General features: G+C 43.3%; 1 long non-coding RNA gene across 1 annotated transcript in view; it reads left to right on the top strand.

Moving 5' to 3' along the window:
* LOC141117514 (uncharacterized) overlaps positions 1 to 20980 on the top strand; it is a 34388-nt gene extending 13408 nt beyond the window's left edge. The window contains exons 2-4 of the long non-coding RNA XR_012237169.1: positions 322 to 441; positions 16246 to 16289; positions 20783 to 20980. This is a non-coding gene — a long non-coding RNA (uncharacterized lncRNA). The remainder of the gene's footprint in view (positions 1 to 321; positions 442 to 16245; positions 16290 to 20782) is intronic.
* Positions 20981 to 22362: the final 1382 nt, after the last annotated feature.

Genomic DNA, 22362 nt, shown 5'->3' with positions numbered 1-22362 from the left:
CCAAAGACATGCTGGTAAGTAATGGGCTTCTGTCTAAACATGGATGCATGTGAGATAGGTAACCTAGATTTTAAGCTCTTTGAGGACAAGGACTGATGTGAATGTACAATATAGGGGGAATTTACTATAACTGGAACACTCAGAATCCGGTGCATCTGTGCATGGTAGCCAATCAGCTTCTAACTTCAGCTTTTTCAATTTAGCTATGTCAATAAAACCTGGGAGCTGACTGGTTTCTATACAGAGTTGAAGGGGATTTGTGGGAACCTTATTTTACTATATTTGTTTCAGCATGTTTTCATTCTCAACATTCCTCCCTAGGTGCAACGAATGGTGGATATATCTCGGCGTGTTCAAATTTCCTTATATCTGTCCTGACTGGAACAATTCTGCTGCTGTTGGTCCTTTGCGCTCATATTGTTTGGACTTGCAACTATCAGGGTAAAGTAGTAGTCTAAGTTCATAATCCAAAACAATGAGGTTGACTTACTAAAGGAGTAGAGCGTTTTCACTTTCAAAGTGAATTTACACTATTCCAATGAACGAAGTGAAGTGTGCTGACTTAAAACATCAAATCATGCAAAAGATTATTATTTTTTTTAATTTTCCTTGCAGTTGATTGGGAATTCTTTGCAAGGTGTATTTTCACTTTGTTTCACTTTATTCCCTAAGATGAGATAAAATTCACTTTCCAAAGTGAAAATTCACATTAAAAGTGAAAACAGTCTACTAATTCTGAAAATGAGGATCAATTTCAGGAACTCAAGGAAGGTTACATAGTTACATAGTTGGTGAGGTTGAAAAAAGACACCAGTCCATCTAGGAGCCACAAATAAAGTCACTAATAAAATATATAAAATGTTCAAATGTCGGTTTAAATAAATACCTGAAATGATTCTGCCCGCTTTCCCCCTCAATTTCAGCCACATGACCATTGCTTTAACATTGGCCATATCATCTCTGAAGCTTTCTCTTCCCGTACACACGATCAGACTTTCCGACAACAAAACCGTGGAATTTTGTTTGAAGGTTGTTGGCTCCAACTTGTCTTGCATACACACGGTCACACAAATGTTGGCCAACAATTACAAACGTAGTGACGTTCAAGACGTACGGCGAGCCGATAAAAAAGAAGTTCAATAGTCATGCGCCACCCTTTGGGCTCCTTCTGCTCATGTTGTGTTTGGTCAGCATTGATTCCGACCATGCGTGTTTGTACTTTGGGCTTTTGACCGACGGACTTGTGTACACACAATCGGAAAGTCCGACAACACACATTTGTTGGCGGAAAACTTGAGAACATGCTAGACAACATTTTTTGGCGGAAAGTCCGACAACAAATGTCCGATGGAGCATACACACGGTCGGAATTTCCACCAACAAGCTCACATCCAACATTTGTTGTCAGAAAATCCGATCGTGTGTACGGGGCATAAGTCCTTTGGCAGAAATCATGCAACCAGTGGGGCAGTACCAATTGTGTTATTGGTGCCAGAAGGCAGAGCTCCAGGAATTCAAATGCTAAACTTGGGCAAACATTTTAGTCCGAGGAATGATCTATGATTTTCAGATAGTGTGTACACAACTTTCAACAGTTGTTTCTGACCTTCTGAATGAAAATTTCCGAAGAGACAAACGCCAAAATTTTTCTTGTACAGGACCAGAACAAAAGATTTTCGTTTAATGCATACTGTTTACATATGATTTTTCGTACGAGAAATATCAAAGACTGCACATGATCAGAAACAACAAATAATAATAATAAAAAAAAGCCTTTGTCGTACGAGAATTTTTGTACATTATTTTTATCCTCGGTTCCAACTTGCTGTGAAACAGCGAGGAAAACCCGCCAATCATTCCCCTGATTTTATCATAGTGTGTACAGCGCTTTACTGTGTTACTGACCGCTGCTGTTCACTCAAGAAGGCCAAAATTGGCCTGTTGTATGATCACTAATTACTTATACCACAGCGCTGTCATGGAATCAAACCAAATATATTCATAATGTTATTCAGCGCAATATTCACTGCCAATTTATTGCACTGAATAACATTTTGAATATATTTGGTTTGATTCCATGACAGGGCTGTGGTATAGGTAATTATTTAAAAAATTGTGCAGCTTTGTAAAATATTCTTAATTTTATTGTCATACCTGTAAGCCTGTTGAAAAAAGCTCAGCAAGCAATCCCGACATCCTGCATAGATTGCTGCTAGTGTGCAAATCATTCCTGTAATGCTAGGAGTGTCTACAGTTTTCATGTCCTAGCAACAAGACAAGATTTGGGGATTTCAAAGGTGACCCAAGTGGCCTAAACTTATGACAATAAAATGAGTGAACATTTTACAAAGTTGCAGGTTTTTTTGGCCCCTTGACTGCATGGGCTAAATTTTTGGAAAAGGTGAACTTAGCCATTAAAGACACAATTATTTATTGGGGACTCCATCAGTGAGATTTCCTGCTTTGGTCCTGGATTTCTTACTGACCATCTCAGTGTTTTGGGCATTCATAGTATAAAATAATTAAAAATCCAGTAGTGAGAGTAGGACATTGCAATGGCTATGGCAGTGCTGAAGGCTTGGCAACCCAGATACAGAATGCCCAAAACATATAAAAACAGTAATGGAAAATATCACTTTTGGATGGATTGACAGTTGTAAGTGTAATTTCTTAGAAATACTGTAAGTGCTGCAAACCTTACAGAGGAAACAGCAAACGGGCAGCGATGTGGCTAAGTGGTTAGCATGTCTGCCTAGCAGCACTAGGGTTGTCATTTCAAATCCCAACCACAGCTCTACCTGTCTGAAGTTTCCATGTTCTCACTGTGCCTGTGTGGGTTTCCTTCCACACTACAAAGACATGCTGGTAGGTTAATTGGCTCCTATCTAAATTGGCCCAAGTATGTGTATGAATGTGAGCTAGGGACCTTGGATTGCTTCTTAAGAGTAGGAACTGATGTGATCTTACATTGTAAACTATATTACCAAAAGTATTAGGACGCCTGCCTTTACACACGCATCCCAGTCTTATGCCCCGTACACACGATCGGACATTGATCGGACATTCCGACAACAAAATCCATGGATTTTTTTCAGACGGATGTTGGTTCAAACTTGTTTTGCATACACACGGTCGTACAAAGTTGTCGAATTTCCGATCGCCAAGAACGCGGTCACATACACCACGTACGAGGAGACTATAAAAGGGCAGTTCAAAACCAAGCGCGGCACCCTTTGGGCTCCTTTTGCTAATCTTGTGTTAGTAAAAGTTTGGTGAGAGACAATTCGAGCTTTTTCAGACTTGTGGTTTTCAGATCGTTTTCTGCTGTTCAGTTTGTGCTTGTGGGTTTGTATCTGTTCTTCAGTGCGTGCAGCGAGTACAATTGACTTGTCATTGTGTTCGTGTTCGTTCGTTACTGATTTTCAGGTCGCTCTTCACAGGCCTTGCTGTTCTTCAGTGCGTTCTGTTACTTCGTTCTGAGCAGCCGACCGTTTTCTAGCCATGTTGCGTATACGTACTCCTCGTAGAGTTCGTGCTGTGCGGGGGCTTGGTGTTGGGGTCCTTACCTTGACACAAGTCCAGTCCATGAACAGGGTGGGGAGGAGTTCATGGACCAAGAATTGGTTGCTCCAGCGTGACCAGTTCTGTCATATGCCTTTGCTCCGTGAGATCCGTGAGAATAATCCTGACGATTTCAGGAACTTTCTCCGGATGATGGACCCCGTATTTCACCGTTTGTTGGCTTTCCTGACCCCTTATATCAGCAGGAAGGATACCTGCATGAGGCAAGCCATCACTCCGGAGCAGAGGCTAGTCGCCCCCTGCGGTACTTGGCGACGGGGAGAAGCCTGCAGGACCTTAAGTTCTCCACAGGCATCTCCCCCCCAGGCTCTGGGGATCATTATTCCGGAGACCTGTTCTGCCATCATCCAGGTCCTGCAGAAGGACTATATTAAGGTAAGATTTTTATCCTTTAACATCACATTTTATTGTATATAATGTTTGCTAATGTATTGTATTTCTTTCCTCATTCCCTAATTACCATGATTGTAATATGCTGTGAATGTCCCCTTTGTCCTCATGCATGCAGGAATTTTAGGTATTTTTTTGTTCTTCATACATATTTGCCTTCACTAACCTCCCCAGCATGCTCTCCTGGGCCTATATTCACCTTGTGTAGTCACTTAACAATGTATTTTGTCAGATCCATAGTAGTGCTTTATCCTAAATACCCCCTAAAATGTGTAAATTTGTGATGTGTGCTTTAAATTCAGGCAGAGTGCCAGAGGCTTTTTTTTTGGTCTCCCAAAATCTTTTTGAACCCTCCCTCCCTCCAACTGCTAACTCAGCTGATACCAATCCTCTATCTGCTGACTTTGCCAAACCCATACACACTATCCCCACCTCTTTAGTGGTCAGATTTATGGATGAATTCCCCAAAGCATGTAGTGCAAGGGCCTGCCTGAATACTTTCAAATGGTACTGTTTCAAGTTTTTGTATCCTATTATTATCTTGATAGGTATTAGCAGAATGTAAAAATGTGTGCAAATGTGTACAGTGTGTATTTATATCTTTGTATTATGACACTTCTTACCTGTCCAGTGGGCTGCCAATAGTGTAAAGTAAGGAGGGGCTGGCCGAAGTAATACACATTATTTATGCATTCATCTCTCAATGAAGTGGAGAGGGTGACCTGTCCAAAACATCTCCCCCCCCATAAAATGTATAAAATGGCCCATGGGGGGGGGGGGATCTGATAGGTGGACCTTATACTTTTGTCTTTAAATACTACCTAAAATAAATGTTATACTGATGTTGGCCAAGAATGTTTGTGTCTAATCTGCTTTCCATGTTTATGTGCAAAATGATTAATTTATTTTTCTGGTTTTACTCCACAGTTTTCTTTCACGCCACAGGAATGGCAGACTGTGGCCTCCCACTTTGCCCAGCGGTGGGACTTTCCTAACTGCGGAGGGACAATTGATGGGAAACACATCCACATCATCCCACCACACAACTCGTGGTCATACTATTATAATTATAAGGGGTTCAATAGTATTGTGATGTTGGCGGAGGTGTCGGCTACTTATGAGTTCCTGTACGTGGACGTGGGGAAGAATGGCCGGATGTCAGATGGTGGAGTCATCGCCCAGACAGAGTTCTACAGGCGTCTCCAGAATGGCAGCTTGGACTTGCCACTTCCAGAAGACAATGTGGAAGGACTCCCATTCGTCTTCGATGAAGCATTTGCGCTGGGGAACCATCTTATGCAGCCATTCCCGATGAGGACCCTCACCCCGGACCAGACGGTTTTTAATTACCGGCTGGCCAGAGCCAGAAGAGTGGTGGGGAACACGTTTGGAATCATGGCCAGCCGGTTCCGCCTATTTCTTACACCCATACACATGGCGGAGTATAAACTGAATCATATCATCCTGGCGTGCTGTGTTCTCCACAACTTTTAAGGTGAAATTCTGCCAACTATGCTGCCTCAGTGGGGCCTGAGGCCAGAATTCATGTAAATTAACCAAACCTGGCGGCGCTTGAGGCTGGCCGTCCTGGCTTGCCCCCCCTGAGTGCCCGCGAGGTCCGTCTAACATACCTTGAATACTTTGCGGGTAGGGGGCCATCAATATGCCAGACAATGTCTGAGCCTTTTTTTAAATAAAAAAATTAGTTTACCTACTAAAATATTTGCTGACATTTACTGCTTGTGTTTGTTTTAGCTGACCCTGACTGAAATGTGGGTAGTCCTGAGAATGGCGTGATTGTGTAACATTAGAAAGCACTGTTGGGTGTTATTTACTAAAGGAAAATCCACTTTGCACTACAAGTGCACTTGAGACTGAACTGAAACTGCACTTGTAGTGCAAAGTGGATTTGCCCTTAGGAAATAACCCCCATTGTCACAGAAACCACCAATTTTACCACAAAAAAAGTTTTGGAGCATTGAAAGAAGAATCCACACATTCTTGATTATCAATCTTTTTAATACAAGCACAATAACATGTGCATTTATAAAAGGTTTTTAAAACAAACCAACATGTTTGTTGTATAACAATTTTTTGGGTTAATAAAAGTAAAAATGTCCATTTAAGGTAAAACAGGCATGTTTAAAACCAAAAAGAAATACACAAATCTGGAACTTACAAAGTTCAACTTTGATAGAAATGGAAGGCAATATCAGACATGAGTATTTATAAACTGTGTTTGATATAGCGTTCAGATGGGGTGAAATCACTCCTGGAAAAGCCAAATTTTGAAGTTGCACACAAATTGCCAAATGTCAACATGTGCTAGCTGCCATCATGGGGGATCAAGGGACGTGTTTTGGGGGTGCAACCCCTTCCTCTCAGCTACTTTATTATTGAGGAATAGGGATGAGCTTCGAGTTCGAGTCGAACTCATGTTCTACTCGAACATTGGCTGTTCGCAAGTTCGCCGAACAGCGAACAATTTGGGGTGTTCGCGGCAAATTCGAATGCCGCGGAACACCCTTTAAAAGTCTATGGGAGAAATCAAAAGTGCTAATTTTAAAGGCTTATATGCAAGTTATTGTCATAAAAAGTGTTTGGGGACCCGGGTCCTGCCCCAGGGGACATGGATCAATGCAAAAAAAAGTTTTAAAAACGGACGTTTTTTCAGGAGCAGTGATTTTATTAATGCTTAAAGTCAAACAATAAAAGTGTAATATCCCTTTAAATTTCGTACCTGGGGGGTGTCTATAGTATGCCTGTAAAGGGGCGCATGTTTCCCGTGTTTAGAACAGTCTGACAGCAAAATGACATTTTGAAGGAAAAAACTCATTTAAAACTACCGCGGCTATTGCATTGCCGACAATACACATAGAAGTTCATTGATAAAAACGGCATGGGAATTCCCCACAGGGCAACCCCGAACCAAAATTAAAAAAAAAAAATGATGTGGGGGTCCCCCTAAATTCCATACAAGGCCCTTCGGGTCTGGTATGGATATTAAGGGGAACCCCAGCCAAAATTTAAAAAAAAAATTGACGTGGGGTTCCCCCTAAATTCCATACCAGACCCTTCAGGTCTGGTATGGATTTTAAGGGGAACCCCGCGCCAAAAAAAAAAAAAAAAACGGCGTGGGGTCCCCCTAAAAATCCATACCAGACCCTTATCCGAGCACGCAACCTGGCAGGCCGCAGGAAAAGAGGGGGGGACGAGAGTGCGGCCCCCCCCCCCTCCTGAACCGTACCAGGCCACATGCCCTCAACATTGGGAGGGTGCTTTGGGGTAGCCCCCCAAAGCACCTTGTCCCCATGTTGATGAAGACAAGGGCCTCATCCCCACAACCGTGGCCGGTGGTTGTGGGGGTCTGTGGGCGGGGGGCTTATCGGAATCTGGAAGCCCCCTTTACCAAGGGGACCCCCAGATCCCGGCCCCCCCCCTGTGTGAAATGGTAAGGGGTTACTTACCCCTACCATTTCACTAAAAAACTGTCAAAAATGTTAAAAATGACAAGAGACAGTTTTTGACAATTCCTTTATTTAAATGCTTCTTCTTTCTTCCTTCATCTTCTTCTTCTTCTGGTTCTTCTGGCTCTTCTGGTTCTTCCTCCGGCGTTCTCGTCCAGCATCTCCTCCGCGGCGTCTTCTATCTTCTTCTCCTCGGGCCGCTCCGCACCCATGGCATGAGGGGGGAGGCTCCCGCTCTTCTCTTCATCTTCTTCTTCATCTTCATCTTCTTCTTCATCTTCTTCTTCTTCTTCTTCTTCTCTTCTTCATCTCTTCTTCCTTCTTCATTTCTTCTGCGGGCCGCTCCGCATCCATGCATGGAGGGAGGCTCCCGCTGTGTGACGGCGTCTCTTCGTCTGACGGTTCTTAAATAACGGGGGGCGGGGCCATCCGGTGACCCCGCCCCCCTCTGACGCACGGTGAATTGACGGGACTTCCCTGTGACGTCACGGGGAATGCCACAGGGAAGTCCCGTCATGTCCCGTGCGTCAGAGGGGGCGGGGTCACCGGGTGGCCCCGCCCCCCGTTATTTAAGAACCGTCAGACGAAGAGACGCCGTCACACAGCGGGAGCCTCCCTCCATGCATGGATGCGGAGCGGCCCGCAGAAGAAATGAAGAAGGAAGAAGAGATGAAGAAGAGAAGAAGAAGAAGAAGAAGAAGATGAAGATGAAGAAGAAGATGAAGAGAAGAGCGGGAGCCTCCCCCCTCATGCCATGGGTGCGGAGCGGCCCGAGGAGAAGAAGATAGAAGACGCCGCGGAGGAGATGCTGGACGAGAACGCCGGAGGAAGAACCAGAAGAGCCAGAAGAACCAGAAGAAGAAGAAGATGAAGGAAGAAAGAAGAAGCATTTAAATAAAGGAATTGTCAAAAACTGTCTCTTGTCATTTTTAACATTTTTGACAGTTTTTTAGTGAAATGGTAGGGGTAAGTAACCCCTTACCATTTCACACAGGGGGGGGGCCGGGATCTGGGGGTCCCCTTGGTAAAGGGGGCTTCCAGATTCCGATAAGCCCCCCGCCCGCAGACCCCCACAACCACCGGCCACGGTTGTGAGGATGAGGCCCTTGTCTTCATCAACATGGGGACAAGGTGCTTTGGGGGGCTACCCCAAAGCACCCTCCCAATGTTGAGGGCATGTGGCCTGGTACGGTTCAGGAGGGGGGGGGGGCCGCACTCTCGTCCCCCCCTCTTTTCCTGCGGCCTGCCAGGTTGCGTGCTCGGATAAGGGTCTGGTATGGATTTTTAGGGGGACCCCACGCCGTTTTTTTTTTTTTTTTTTGGCGCGGGGTTCCCCTTAAAATCCATACCAGACCTGAAGGGTCTGGTATGGAATTTAGGGGGAACCCCACGTCAATTTTTTTTTTAAATTTTGGCTGGGGTTCCCCTTAATATCCATACCAGACCTGAAGGGCCTTGTATGGAATTTAGGGGGACCCCCACATCATTTTTTTTTTTTAATTTTGGTTCGGGGTTGCCCTGTGGGGAATTCCCATGCCATTTTTATCAATGAACTTCTATGTGTATTGTCGGCAATGCAATAGCCGCGGTAGTTTTAAATGAGTTTTTTCCTTCAAAATGTCATTTTGCTGTCAGACTGTTCTAAACACGGGAAACATGCGCCCCTTTACAGGCATACTATAGACACCCCCCAGGTATGAAATTTAAAGGGATATTACACTTTTATTGTTTGACTTTAAGCATTTTTAAAATCACTGCTCCTGAAAAAACGGCCGTTTTTAAAACTTTTTTTTGCATTGATCCATGTCCCCTGGGGCAGGACCCAGGTCCCCAAACACTTTTATTGACAATAACTTGCATATTAGCCTTTAAAATTAGCACTTTTGATTATTCATGTTCGTGTCCCATAGACTTTAACGGTGTTCGCGTGTTCGAACGAATTTTTTTCCTGTTCGCATGTTCTGGTGCGAACCGAACAGGGGGGTGTTCGGCTCATCCCTATTGAGGAAGGGGTTGCACCCCCAAAACGCGTCCATTGATCTCCCGTGATGGCAGATAGCACATGTTGACACACTGTGTGCATCTTCAAAATTTGGCTTTTCGAGAATATGTCAAAAAAGGTGCAAATAATGTTTCTATTCAAAAAACAAAAAAAAAAGTTAGGGATTTGGAGGTGTTTTAAATTCTCCCTAAAACATCAGTGATGTTCTTCATTTTGTTTTGAACATCATTGATGTTTTTCTGGATGTTTTCCAAGTCCCTATTACACCCCATGATCTCCCCGATCAGAATCTGTGCACTTTCACTGGTGAAATGTCCTTCATCCACAACATCACGATCACCTAAAAATATAGAAACAAAAACACACCATGTATTATAAATATGCCTTCATCCATCTCTTACCTGAGCCTGTGGTCGCAGACATTCACCTGTTGTGGTGACTATTTCGATTACGTCTCCTTCCTCCTACTCTTGTTGGCTTTGGGGGATTTCTCCTTCTTCCTGAGGTGGGGGGTCTGTTGTTTCTTCTGATGAGTGGTGTCCTCCGAGTCTTTTCTCCCCTATGTAAAAAAAAAAAGGTATACTTTGCACAAAGATATTTGATGGCACAAATAGGAATATGAAACATTGCTTGGAAATGGGTTCAATTGTCTCTTTTGGCAGAGTTCCAAGATGAAGAATTATTTTTTTTCCTTTGTCAAGCTTGAATACTTATCTGTTTTGTACAATCTTCACAGATGGAGTCACCCCTATAGTATACACTGGAGCACCTGTGTGGGACCCCCTAATAAAAAGGGTGTTCTGGTGTCCCACACTAGTGCTCCTGAGTCCAAATGTGTAAACAGCTGCTGAGTGTCCTCTCCTTACACAGAATCTAGTTTGCAGTTCATTCTAGTTACAAACCCATCTAGACACCAAAATTATTTGTAGAGAACTAGGCTAGCAAAAATGTATTCAAAATGCATATGTCCAAAACATGGTGTTTTCTATGCTGAACGAACAATGTTTCATAAGAACGAATAATATGCCCATGAACATGAAAGTTGCCATTTTTAACTGTACAACAGTAAAGAAAAGCACATGGAGCAGCACGAACATTAGAAAAATCAAGAATAGGAACACAGGACAACTACTTACTTTTTTGCAGCACTCTCCTGATCCTTCTATACTGATCGTGCTCCCTTAATTTGAGGTCCGACCACCGCTTCCTGAGTTGATCCTTGTATCGTCGTACCCCAAAATTCCTGTGCAGACTCTTGACTACTTTCGCCATCATCTTGGCCTTTCTGACATTGGGGTTGGGGTAAGGTCCATACTTCCCGTCATAGTCGGCCCTCTTCAGTATGTCGACCATCTCCAACATCTCCCCAAAGGACATATTTGAGGCCTTAAATCGTCTCCTCTGGGATCGGGAGGTTTCTGGCTCCGGGCTTTAATCCTCCTCCTCCTCATTGCTGTAATTAGCACGCACCTGCTGTGTCTCCGCCATGTGCTCTTCCCCCACTGCGCCAAACAAGAAGGGGGCGGGGAATAGACTAGAAATAACGTTAGGGGCGGGCGGAGTTTCACGCATGCACAGTGTATATAAAGCATAACACGCATGCGTCTTACGTATGATCTGTGAGCGGAGGAAGGAGTAGCGGAAGCGCCGATTGTGATAACGAAGGTAATATTTAAACTTGGGCCTATACTGCTTAGAAATTGAGGCCTATTTTGGGAGAAGATTAGGAGACTTTAGCCTGACCTTAGGGTTTGTCTTGTGTTGTGTCTTGCAGATAAAATGGATGGCTTCAATGACCACAACTTCCTCCCCTTGTTCATAGACAAGTACAGGGAGCTGCCCTGTCTGTGGCAAATCAAACACCCCCAATACAATAAAAAAACAAAAGAGGCAGGCAGCGCTGGAGAAACTGCTGGAGTTGGTGAAGCCGGTGGTCCCCACGGCAACCATCCCCTATTTAAAAGCCAAAATTGGTGGGCTGAGGAGCATTTATCTTAGGGAGCGCAAGAAGGTCTCAGATTCCCAGAGGTCCGGAGCTGCAGCAGATGACATTTATGTCCCCAGGCTCCGGTACTATGAGAGACTGCGATTTCTGTCAGACCAGACTGAAGACAGGAAATCCATCTCAACCCTTCCTTCCACTCTTCCTTCCACCCTATCTTCCACCCCAGCTGAGGCTTCCGATGTCCAACCTGGGACTGGAAGGAGTGGAGGAGCCCAGCTGGAGTCAGGTATAGCATTCTTCTACAGATTTCTGGTCAATAAATAAATGATGTTTACTAGATGTTATTATTGATCACTAATTGCTGATTTAATAAAGTGTTTTGCATATCAATAGACAGTAGTGGGCAAAAATAATTGAGACAAGAATGAAAAATGCTGGGCTCAGAATGATAGTATGTTATATTTGCTAACATTCAATTTGCAACAGTCATGAGATGAAAATTGTGTGTGATTGATAAAGAAAAACTAAAACTATGTCCCTTTTTCATACACAGGAAGACCTCAGCCAGGACAAGGCTCTGGAATGTGGCACACAGGAGGAGGCTGTGGAATGTGGCAGCCAGGAGGTGGCAGGGGTTAGTGGCAGCCAGGAGGAGGCGGGGCTAAGTGGCAGCCAGGAGAAGGCCGGGCCCAGTATGAGCCTGACAGAATCGCAGGTCCCTCCCCTCCGCCTTCCAAACAAAAGACCCAGGAAGGGGAGCAACATGCAGGATTCAGCACTCAGGCTGATACAAGAGGCTTCTGCTTCCCTCAGAGCCTTCCCCACTCCTGAAGAGGCCTTTGCCTCCATGGCTGCCACAAAACTGCAGGGCATGCAGGAGTGTCAACGCCTCATGTGTGAGGACATTCTTTATAAAACCTTAACTAAGAGGGTGAGGGGCGAAATCACACCCAATACCCACCTGTGTGAGTTGGACCATCCTCCTCCTACTCCTCCTGCCACAACTCCACCACCACAGACACAGCGTGGAAGGAAGCGTAGAAGGAAGACCAGAGAGTGATGGCCCTGGGTTCAGTCTGGACTGGAAAAAGATGCAGCCTCTTGTATGACCAGAGCCTGGGGACACAGATGTCATCTGCTGCTGTTCAGGATTCTCTTGGACTTCTGGACCAGACTGCACTCCCTTATATATGAACTCCTCAGGCCACCAATTTTGGCAGGAAATAATTGATGTGTGAACTGGGGGCCAAAGGCTTCACCAATTTTGGATGTTTCTCCAGCGTTGCCTCCCTCTTTGTTTGGTTCAGATCCCTTAATAAAGGTTTTTTGGTTTCAGCCCGGGTTCACACCTATGCGAATTAGATGTGTGTTTCCCCGCATCTAATTCGCATAGTAGGAGAATGTGACTGGCTCCCTATGGAGCCAGTTCACATATCTCCAGGGCGGCTGCGGAGCGCACTGCACAAAAACGCTGTGCGTCTTTGGCTCTGTTTCAGGGCCGAATTCAGGCATAGAATCAGCCCTGATTTGTCCCTGAAATGGGGAACAGGGACGCACAGCGCTCCTGTGCGATCTGCAGCCCGGTATAGTGTGAACCCGGGCTTAATTATACTTGCCTATGTGTGTTTTCCTTCAAAAAGGACAGTTTGTTTGTGAGGAGGCAGGTACATTTCAAAAATACAATGTCAAATTAACAAGAGACACCGACACCAATCTCCTTGAGATTAAATAATACAAGATAATAATGGTGCTGGGGTAACTTGACACACAAAACACACCTAAAAATATTCTGGAGTAAAAAAAAAAAAAAAACAGGCTTGAAAAAAATAATAACCCAAAAAAAAAAAAAACATTTTTGGGTCAGATGTGACAAATAAAAATATTATATTGATGAAATCACAAGAAATAATAAAGAAAGAAGGTTGTGCGAAGTCTGTGTGAATATGAGCAGCAAAACAACTTCATTCTTCTCACATTATAAAGAAGAAGAGAGTGCTCTGTATTAAACAATTTAAAACATTGCAGCCTGACGAAAGTGCTATACCCATTACGAACACTAATTTTACCAGACCGAGCAGTTCCGTCTCGGAATTTCTTCTGAGCATGCGTGGCACTTTGTGCGTCGGAATTGTCCACACACGGTCGGAATTGACGCGATCGGATTTTGTTGTCGGAAAATTTTATAGCCTGCTCTCAAATTTTGTGTGTCAGAAAATCCGATGGAAAAAGTCCGATGGAGCCCACACACGGTCGGAATTTCCGACAACAAGCTCCGATCGCACATTTTCCGTCGGAAAATCCGACCGTGTGTACAGGACGTTAGTCCGTACGGTTAAATATTGAGTTGGCCCACCCTTTGCAGCTGTAATAGCTTCACCTCTTCTGGGAAGGCTATCCACAGTGTGTCTATGGGAAAGTTTGATCATTCTTCCAGAAGCACATTTGTGAGCTCAGGCACTGATGTGGATGAGAAGGCCTGGCTCACAGTCTCCACTCTAATTCATCCCAAAGGTGTTCTATCGGGTTTAGGTCAGGACGCTGTGCAGGCCAGTCAAGTTCCTCCACCTCAAACTCACTCATCCATGTCTTTATGGACCTTGCTTTGTGCAGAATCATTTGGTGGAGGGGGGATTATGGTGTGGGGTTGTTTCTCAGGAGTTGGGCTTGGCCCTTAATTCCAGTAAAAGGAACTCTAAGGGCTCATTTACACTTGCTTCGGCTTCAATGTACATTAAAGCTTCTAGTGCTTCAACAAGATTTTATGATGTGTTTTTGAGGCTCCGGTGGTGCTTCGATAAGGCTTCAGTGGTGCTTCAGTGATGCACTTTTGAAGCTTTGTTGAAGCTTGGCAGATGCCCTGTGTGTTTGTTGATATCTCACACCTGCAATTTCTCCAAAACCAAACGAAGCTAAAGCTGAATTAAAGCCTCTCAAAAGCCGCAGTTGCTTCAATCGAGCTTCAAACAAGCTTTGTCATAGACTTCTATTGAGGCTTTGAAGATGCTTGCGCTACATGGGGTATAATTTTTGAAGCGAAGCCGAAGCAAAGCAAAGCAAACACAAGGTATAAACAGGACTGTAAGCTAATCATGTTCTTTACATGAGATTTGACTGGCGTTAAGAGAGCTTTAACAAAGCCTGTCTCGCAGTCTCCTCTCTAATTCATCCCAAAGGTTGAGGTCAGGACTCTGTGCAGGCCAGTCAAATACATAATGTAAAAGGTAACAATCAGCGCAAACAACTGTAAACAATCACCCAATTGCAGTTGCAGTTTACATATTATCATTTTGCACTTCAAAGTGCGCCGGCTCGCACGTTCGGTTAATGACTTTTCCGGCGCACCAATTAAGGCCCGATATCCCTGGGGCTGGCTCATCCCTTTGGATACTTGGATCCTCAGACTGCAGTGTTCCTCTTCAGTGACATCACCAAGGAGATCGTCATCCCCCTGGGGATACACGTGAGTTTGACCCCTGCTGTGCAGAGGTCCACTTTCTCTGGTAAGCGCAATTGAATACTGCATGCAAGATTGTTTCTCTGGTCGTTGGAAGTTTTATGTGGACCTGCCTTGATTGACTATTGGGGAATTCGTCCATTTTATTAATTGCGCTGCACTTACCCACTATTAATTTAGTCAAATACCTAAACCCCAAACTCGCTCATCCATGTCTTTATGGACCTTGCTTTGTGCACTGGTCCATATTATTTGGTGGAGGGGGAATTATGGTGTGGGATTGTTTTTCAGGACTTGGGCTTGGCCCCTTATGCAGCGTACACACGGTTGGACTTTTCGACCGGACTGGTCTGACGGACCGAGTCCGGCAGACAATCCGATCGTGTGTGGGCTTCATCGGACCTTCCGCGGACTTTTCCAGTTAGAAATCTGATGGACTTTAGATTTGGAACATGCTTTAAATCTTTACGTCATAACTCCGCCGGACCCAGAAATCCGCTCATCTGTATGCTAGTCCGACGGACAAAAACAGACGCTAGGGCAGCTATTGGCTACTGGCTATCAACTTCCTTACTTTAGTCCGGTGTACATCATCACGTACGAATCCATCAAACTTTGGTGTGATCGTGTGTAGGCAAGTCCGTTCCTTAAAAAATCCGTCGGAAGTCCGTCAAAAGTCCGCTGAAAGTCCGTCGGAAAAGTCCGTGGGACCAGTAGGGTCAAAAAGTCCGCCCGTGTGTACGCGGCTTTAGTTCCAGTGAAGGGAACTCTTCAGGCGTCAGCATACCAAGATATTTTGAACAATTTCATGCTCCCAACTTTGTGCGAACAGTTTGGGGATGGCCCCTTCCTGTTCCAACATGACTGTATACCAGAGCACAAAGCAAGGTCCATAAAGACATGGATGAGCGAGTTTGGGGTGGAGGAACTTGACTGGCCTGCACAGAGTCCTGACCTCAACCCGATAGAACACCTTTGGGATGAATTAGAGCAGAGACTGCGAGCCAGGCCTTCTCCTCCACATCAGTGCCTGACCTCACAAATGCGCTTCTAGAGGAATGGTCAAACATTCTCATAGACACACTCCTAAACCTTGTGGACAGCCTTCCCAGAAGAGTTGAAGCTGTTATAGCTGCAATGGGTGGGCCAACTCAATATTAAACCCTACGGACTAAGACTAGGATGCCATTAAAGTTCTTGTGCGTGAAGAAGGAGGAGGAACTTGAAGCGATGTGTACATTTGCAATGCTATGATGCAATGATCAATGCAATGATACCATAAAGAATGTAACCAAACAAAACATTCCATTATTTAAAAAATAGTTTGTATGTAATTTATGCTGGGACCAACAAGCAGATGTTTAATATATATAATTATAAGTTTATTGATTTTGCTCTTTTGCAGGAAAAGAAGCAAATATATCAAGGAACAATGACACCAATGATGAGGTAAAAATCAGTTTGCTAAAGAAAATTCCCTTTGATTAGTTCTGATTCACGTAAATAATAATCTGTGGACCAGCTGTGAATCTTTAAACTGTGGGTTTTTTTTATTCCTGAATTAGCAGAAACGTATGCAATTTAAGAATCCAAGCAACAGTGATTCATGAATTGTGTAAATTACTACAGACCAAAAAGATCTACATCAAGTATTAAGTAGGATCAAGTGCTGAATTGTCTTGATTTGTTCATCACCAGGGCCTTTTTTCAGCGGATCTATTTTTTCTGGAAAGGTCTATTGTTGCTGAGGGATCTATTTTTGCTGGGGGTCAATTGTTGCTGGGAGGGATCTACTGATGAGGGAGGGGTATATTGCTCCTGGCTGCTGGAGAGTCTATTGATGCTTGCTGCTAGGAGATCTGTTGTTGCTCTGCCAGGTGTTTCTTATTGCTGGGGTGTTTTTTTGTTGCGAGGGTCCAGTGTTGTTGGGGGGGTCTATTGTTGCTAATGGGATCTACTGTTGCTGGGGAGTCTAATGCTGCTGGCTGCAGGGGATCATTAACAAATTCCATACAAATGACTTAGCACTACAAAATAATACTTGGCTGTGTGGCGGTATTGAGATGTAGGTAGGGGGTGGAACAAAGGGACGGTGCTCGGAGGTAGGTAGGGGGGAGTTCCTGCACCTTTTTCCTGAGAAAATAGCCCTGTTCATCACTATACATAGACATCCATTATTGCTATTTAATTCAGCTTTTCAATGGCCCATTTACCCCTCTATCGGATGTTGATTTAACACCTTAAGGATATAGAGCCTTAAGGTGTCAAACTCAATTTCATCACGGGCCGCATCAGCACTATGGTTGCCCTGTTGTATCTGTAGGACAATAAAAATGTATCTACTCTTTATCATAGTAAATAATTGCCTCCGTATTTGATTATTACTGGTTTTAGAAATAAGGTGCAGGTGCAGACCGGCATGGAGCCCACTCACATTCCTGTAGCAAATTATTTGAGTCTAAAAAGGAGGGTTGCACACCGCTGGTATCCTCCACAAGAACCTTTATTGGACACTGCTCAGACAAAAGATGGCTCTTCCATGGTGTTCTATCTGAGCAGTCTCCAATAAAGTTTCTTGTGGATGATACCAGCAGTGTGCACCCCTCCTTTTCAACTGGCATTGAATTGTATTATTCTCATAATAATTAAGCAGATGCCCAGAGCATCCCCCCCTTACATCAGATGTCAAGAGCCCCCCCCACCATCAGAAGTCAAGAGTCCTCCACCCTCGCTTACATCACAGTGCACCCCCTTGTACTGCTGCTTGGAAGAAGCTGGGGCCGGAGCTGGGAAGCAGAAACTGCAGGGTCTGAAGGAGGACCAGGGGAGGGCTGAGGTCTGCTGAATGCCTAGACGAGGGGAGGCAGAGATGAAGGGGTGCTGCGGCTGCACAGAGAGGCAATGGATCTGTAGAAAGAGTTCTCTACTCCTCTCTGCTGCCGACTGCAGACACAGGGGGTGCTAGAGACTAGCCTCTCTGCTGCTACATAGAGAAGTGCAGGATCTGGCACAAACAAGGTCCATAAAAACATAGATGAGCGAGTTTTGGGTGGAGGAACTTGACTGGCCTGCACAGAATCATGACCTCAACTCGATAGAACACCTTTGGGAGGAATTAGAGAGGAGACTGTGAGCCAGGCCTTCTTGTCCATATCAGTGCCTGACCTCACAAATGCACATCTGGAAGAATGGTCAAACATTCTCATAGACACACTGCTAAACCTTGTGGACAGCCTTCCCAGAAGAGTTGAAGCTGTTATAGCTGCAATGGGTGGGTCAACTCAATATTGAACCCTACAGACTAAGGGGTTGATTTACTAAAGGCAAATCCACTGTGCACTGCAAGTGCACTTGGAAGTGCAGTCACTTTAGATCTGATGGAAGATCTGAAATGAGGGGAAGCTCTGCTAATTTCTATCATCCTATCATGTACAAGCAAAAATGCTGTTTTTTATTTTCCTTGCATGTCCCCCTCAGATCTACAGCGACTGCACTTCCAAGTGCTCTTGCGGTGCACTTGTAAGTGCACAGTGTATTTTAGTAAGTGCCTTTAGTAAATCAACCCCTGAGACTGAGATGCCATTAAAGTTCATGTATGTGTAAAGGCAGGTGTCCCAATACTTTTTGATAATATAGTGTATAATGAAGTAAATCCATGTGGACTTCAAAAATCCAATCATTTGTAAGTGAATTTAAAACAATTCCTGCACTTGATTGGATGTTTGATGTTCTGATACCTTCTCTTCATTACCCTTTAATGATTTTCAGTTCATTTCATATGATGGCAATTCCTATTGGAAGACAGGGTCTTATGTTTGCAATATTTAAAGCCTCTGTAGGCATTATTTCCAGCATTTGGTAAAACTGGTACTGGACCTCAACCTACCCCAATAATCATTCTAGCTGCACCTTTTTCAAGTTAGAGTGAACCTGAGATAAAAAGTGAAGATTTTTTGTCTTGAATCTTCTAGGGATCATCTAGAAATGTTAATTGTGCCAAAGCAGTACCCTGTAAAATCTACCCTTTGTCTTGAATTCCTTCTGATAAATAGCAGTGTACTTCCTGTGCCTAGGCTGCGCCTATAGCTTCAGTCTCATAGTATTATATAAAAGTAAGGATCAGCTGGGTTTGGAGCTGAACTTGGTCCAAGCTTCACAGGAAGCTGCCACATAATCACATCCGTTCCAATGATTGGGATGGGATTGAGATGGGAGATCCATAGCCATGTAGGAATACTAGGTCAATAATATTAGGAGCATCCCCATCCCTTTGTATACTTACATCTGTGTGGTGCACAATCTCCTGCCCGCATCCTATTGGGTCAGCAATTCAGCTAACCTCTGGGTTCAGAATGAACCTAGGCTCATCCCTAATTGTATGGCAGTGTGCTACTATTCCTATGAGATTTGGAGTGAGATTTGGCAATGTCACCACTGTGCTGCTCACTGCTCTCCGTGTTGGAGAGAAAGCTGAAATGCAAAAATCTCCCTGCTTCTTCATTTATTTTGTGGTTCTGAACAGTTTTGAACTTTCTCTGCTGCTTGATTATTTTTTCATCTGTCATAAGATTATCAGGCATCAGGGGGCAGTTCTACAAGAGGAAGAAAGAAAGGGCACACCAACCTAGTGCATATCCTTAAAACCATACATCACATGCTACCGTATTAGACAGTTTGACTAATACTGTATCATGTGATGAATTTTGATGTTGGACCATATGATGAGCTTTTACCCAATTGTAATCTTGTGAGCATTATGCCCCGTACACACAAACGGACTTTCCGACAACAAAACTGTGAAATTTTGTTCGAAGGTTGTTGGCTCCAACTTGTCTTGCATACACACGGTCACACAAATGTTGGCCAACAATTACGAACGTAGTGACGTACTACGTGGTTTTTCAGCTCTTTAGCGCCCCCCTTTGGGCTCCTTCTGCTAATTTCGTGTTAGTAGAAGTTTGGTGAGTGTTGATTTGCGCTTTTTTTTTTGCATTTTAAATTTGCGCTATTATTATTATTATTATTCTTGATATCACTTGAAAAAAAAAGCCTTTGAAAATTTGTTTGCAAAAACTCCATCAGTATCACCAGCAAAACAGCTTCAATTATATCCCATTAAAGAAGTAGAAAATTGTGCGTTGCATTTGGAGATTTCATAATTTGCCAAGTCACGAATGTTAATTCTCCATTATGAACGCTAGTTTACAAGACCGACCGCCGCTACTGAGCATGCATGGACTTTTGTGCGCAGACTTGTGTACACATGATCGGACTTTCCGACAACAAAGTTTTGTTGGCGGAAAATTTGAGAACCTGCTAGAAAGTCCGACAGCAAATGTTCGATAGAGCATACACACGGTCGGACTTTCCGACAACAAGCTCACATCCAACATTTACCGCCGGAAAATCCGACCGTGTGTACGCAGCATAATATTTACCACTTTTTAAGGATAATGCACTAGGTTGCTGCGCCCTTTCTTTCTTCCTCTTGTGGTTTCAGAATACCAGACTCCTTAGTCTTTAGAGGGCATCAAGACATGGCTTATCCATATTAAACCAAGATGGAAGTATAACACACTTACTTTGGTCGGTCTCACTCCCAAGCGCAGGAGCATTTGTGTCTGTGTCTATCATGAATAGCTCAAACATGAGGACACAAAGTCCTGCATTTAAAAAAAAAACGCAAGAAACGCAAGCATGACTATTCAGTCCTGGGGAAAAGATCAGCTGCCGGGTGACCACAGACAAAACTGGTTCCTAGCCCTTTGCTCTTTGCCTGCCTTTTTTGGGTACAGCTTTCAAAGTTCAGGCCTTGTTTAAATTCTCTCCATTCAGACTCTAAATGTAACAGTCCATTCATACCGGAGACATTGGGCAACTACTATATATGATATGGTTTGCATCTTCTTTCTGTCATTTCAATGTTATTTTTATTCATATAGGATGGAATCAATTATGCAGAACTGCGGATACATCACTGGAATCGCAAAAAATAATAACAAGACCCCATCAGCTTTGCACCTGATTTCAGTGGAACCCCGAGATACATTTTTGTGCATTTTTGCTTCTGCTGCTTATTTTTTCATGTGATGCTTTATAGGAAAGCAAAAATAGGCAATACAGTATACAACATTCAATAATTAATAAATCATAAGATGAGGTACCTTGTATCTGTGTTTTATTCTTGAATGCACTGTTTTGTAAGAATAACTTATGAATCTTGTTATATTTTGACCTTTTTTTATAGCCTAACTCCAGATTTCATTTCACTTTAACCCCTTCACACCTAAGGATAAAACAAATCTAAATAACTATGCTCAATTTTGCAATTTTGACACGTTAGTAAAACGGTACATATCATTACAAATACTTTGTGCATCCAGATAAATTATACCTTGTTTTTTTCAGGAAAAATTGGGATTTCATTTGGTAGTAAATAGTTATGGATATCTCCTGATTTATTTTGTTTTTTTTTAAAACTGGCCCAAAATAGTAAAACAAATATATATATATATATATATATATATATATATATATATATATATATATTTTAAATTTAGCTGTATATTTCTTATTTCTTGTTACTACCATAACCTACCCCCAAATAACATTCAAAATCAATTCTTTTGCTCCTGGCGATCTCAACAATACCTCAAATGTGTATGTTATTTGCACCCATAGTATAGCCCCAAAAGCAATAGTGCATATTTTGCTTTTCTTTCTTTTTTTTTTTTTTTGTCCTACCTAAAACACACTGACACTGATGCCAAGTAAAAAAAAATATATATATATATATTTATACTGTCAAAAATATGCTGACCCTGTCCTTTGACCTTGGCTTTTGACCCTGACTTTGGACCCTGACCTTTGACCCAAACACTAACCCTGGCACTGACCTAGATTAACCATTAGCATAAAGAGAAGGTTTGGGACTTTATATGAAGTATGCAACCGAATTGGCAATGTGAACATGAAGTGTCTGGCGAGTATAAAATATAAAATAAACCTAGTAACATTGTGTCATCTCATATATACAATGGCATAACATAAACATTTGTTTGATCCAAGTATCCTTGGTTTAGCTGCATATCTGCAGAGAACTTGGGTGTCACTATCAAGTTATAACTACTGGTCACTAGTCCTCAGTATGATTGTATGTATGCCTGTGAGCCCGGGTTGTTTTTTTTGCAATTTTCCTGACAACGCTGTAATGAAGTTTTTAATATGGATTGGTGACGGTTTATATGTGTTCATTGGCAATTCTGCCACTTTTTGCTATTTATATCAATAAACTTTGCACCTATGCCGCAGAGTGTTTCTAATTGAAGCCCCTGTTTAATCTTTCTGGTTCAATCCAACTGTATATATGGTATTTTTGGCTTCTGAAACCCCACCCTATCAGTTGAGTCGGCTCATTCCCTCTGTCGCCTCTGGGCGCGTCCATAGTCCACGGAGCCACGTATTTGGACCCAGTAGGGAAGGTGTAGGGCGAGGCACCTGTAATTTGATATTTGTAAAAATT

This window comes from Aquarana catesbeiana, linkage group LG13 (assembly GCF_042186555.1).
Source record: "Aquarana catesbeiana isolate 2022-GZ linkage group LG13, ASM4218655v1, whole genome shotgun sequence".
In the NCBI taxonomy this organism is placed as follows: domain Eukaryota; kingdom Metazoa; phylum Chordata; class Amphibia; order Anura; family Ranidae; genus Aquarana; species Aquarana catesbeiana.
The sequence above is the reverse complement of the archived record's forward strand: the minus strand, read 5'-3'. Positions and strand labels throughout refer to the sequence as shown.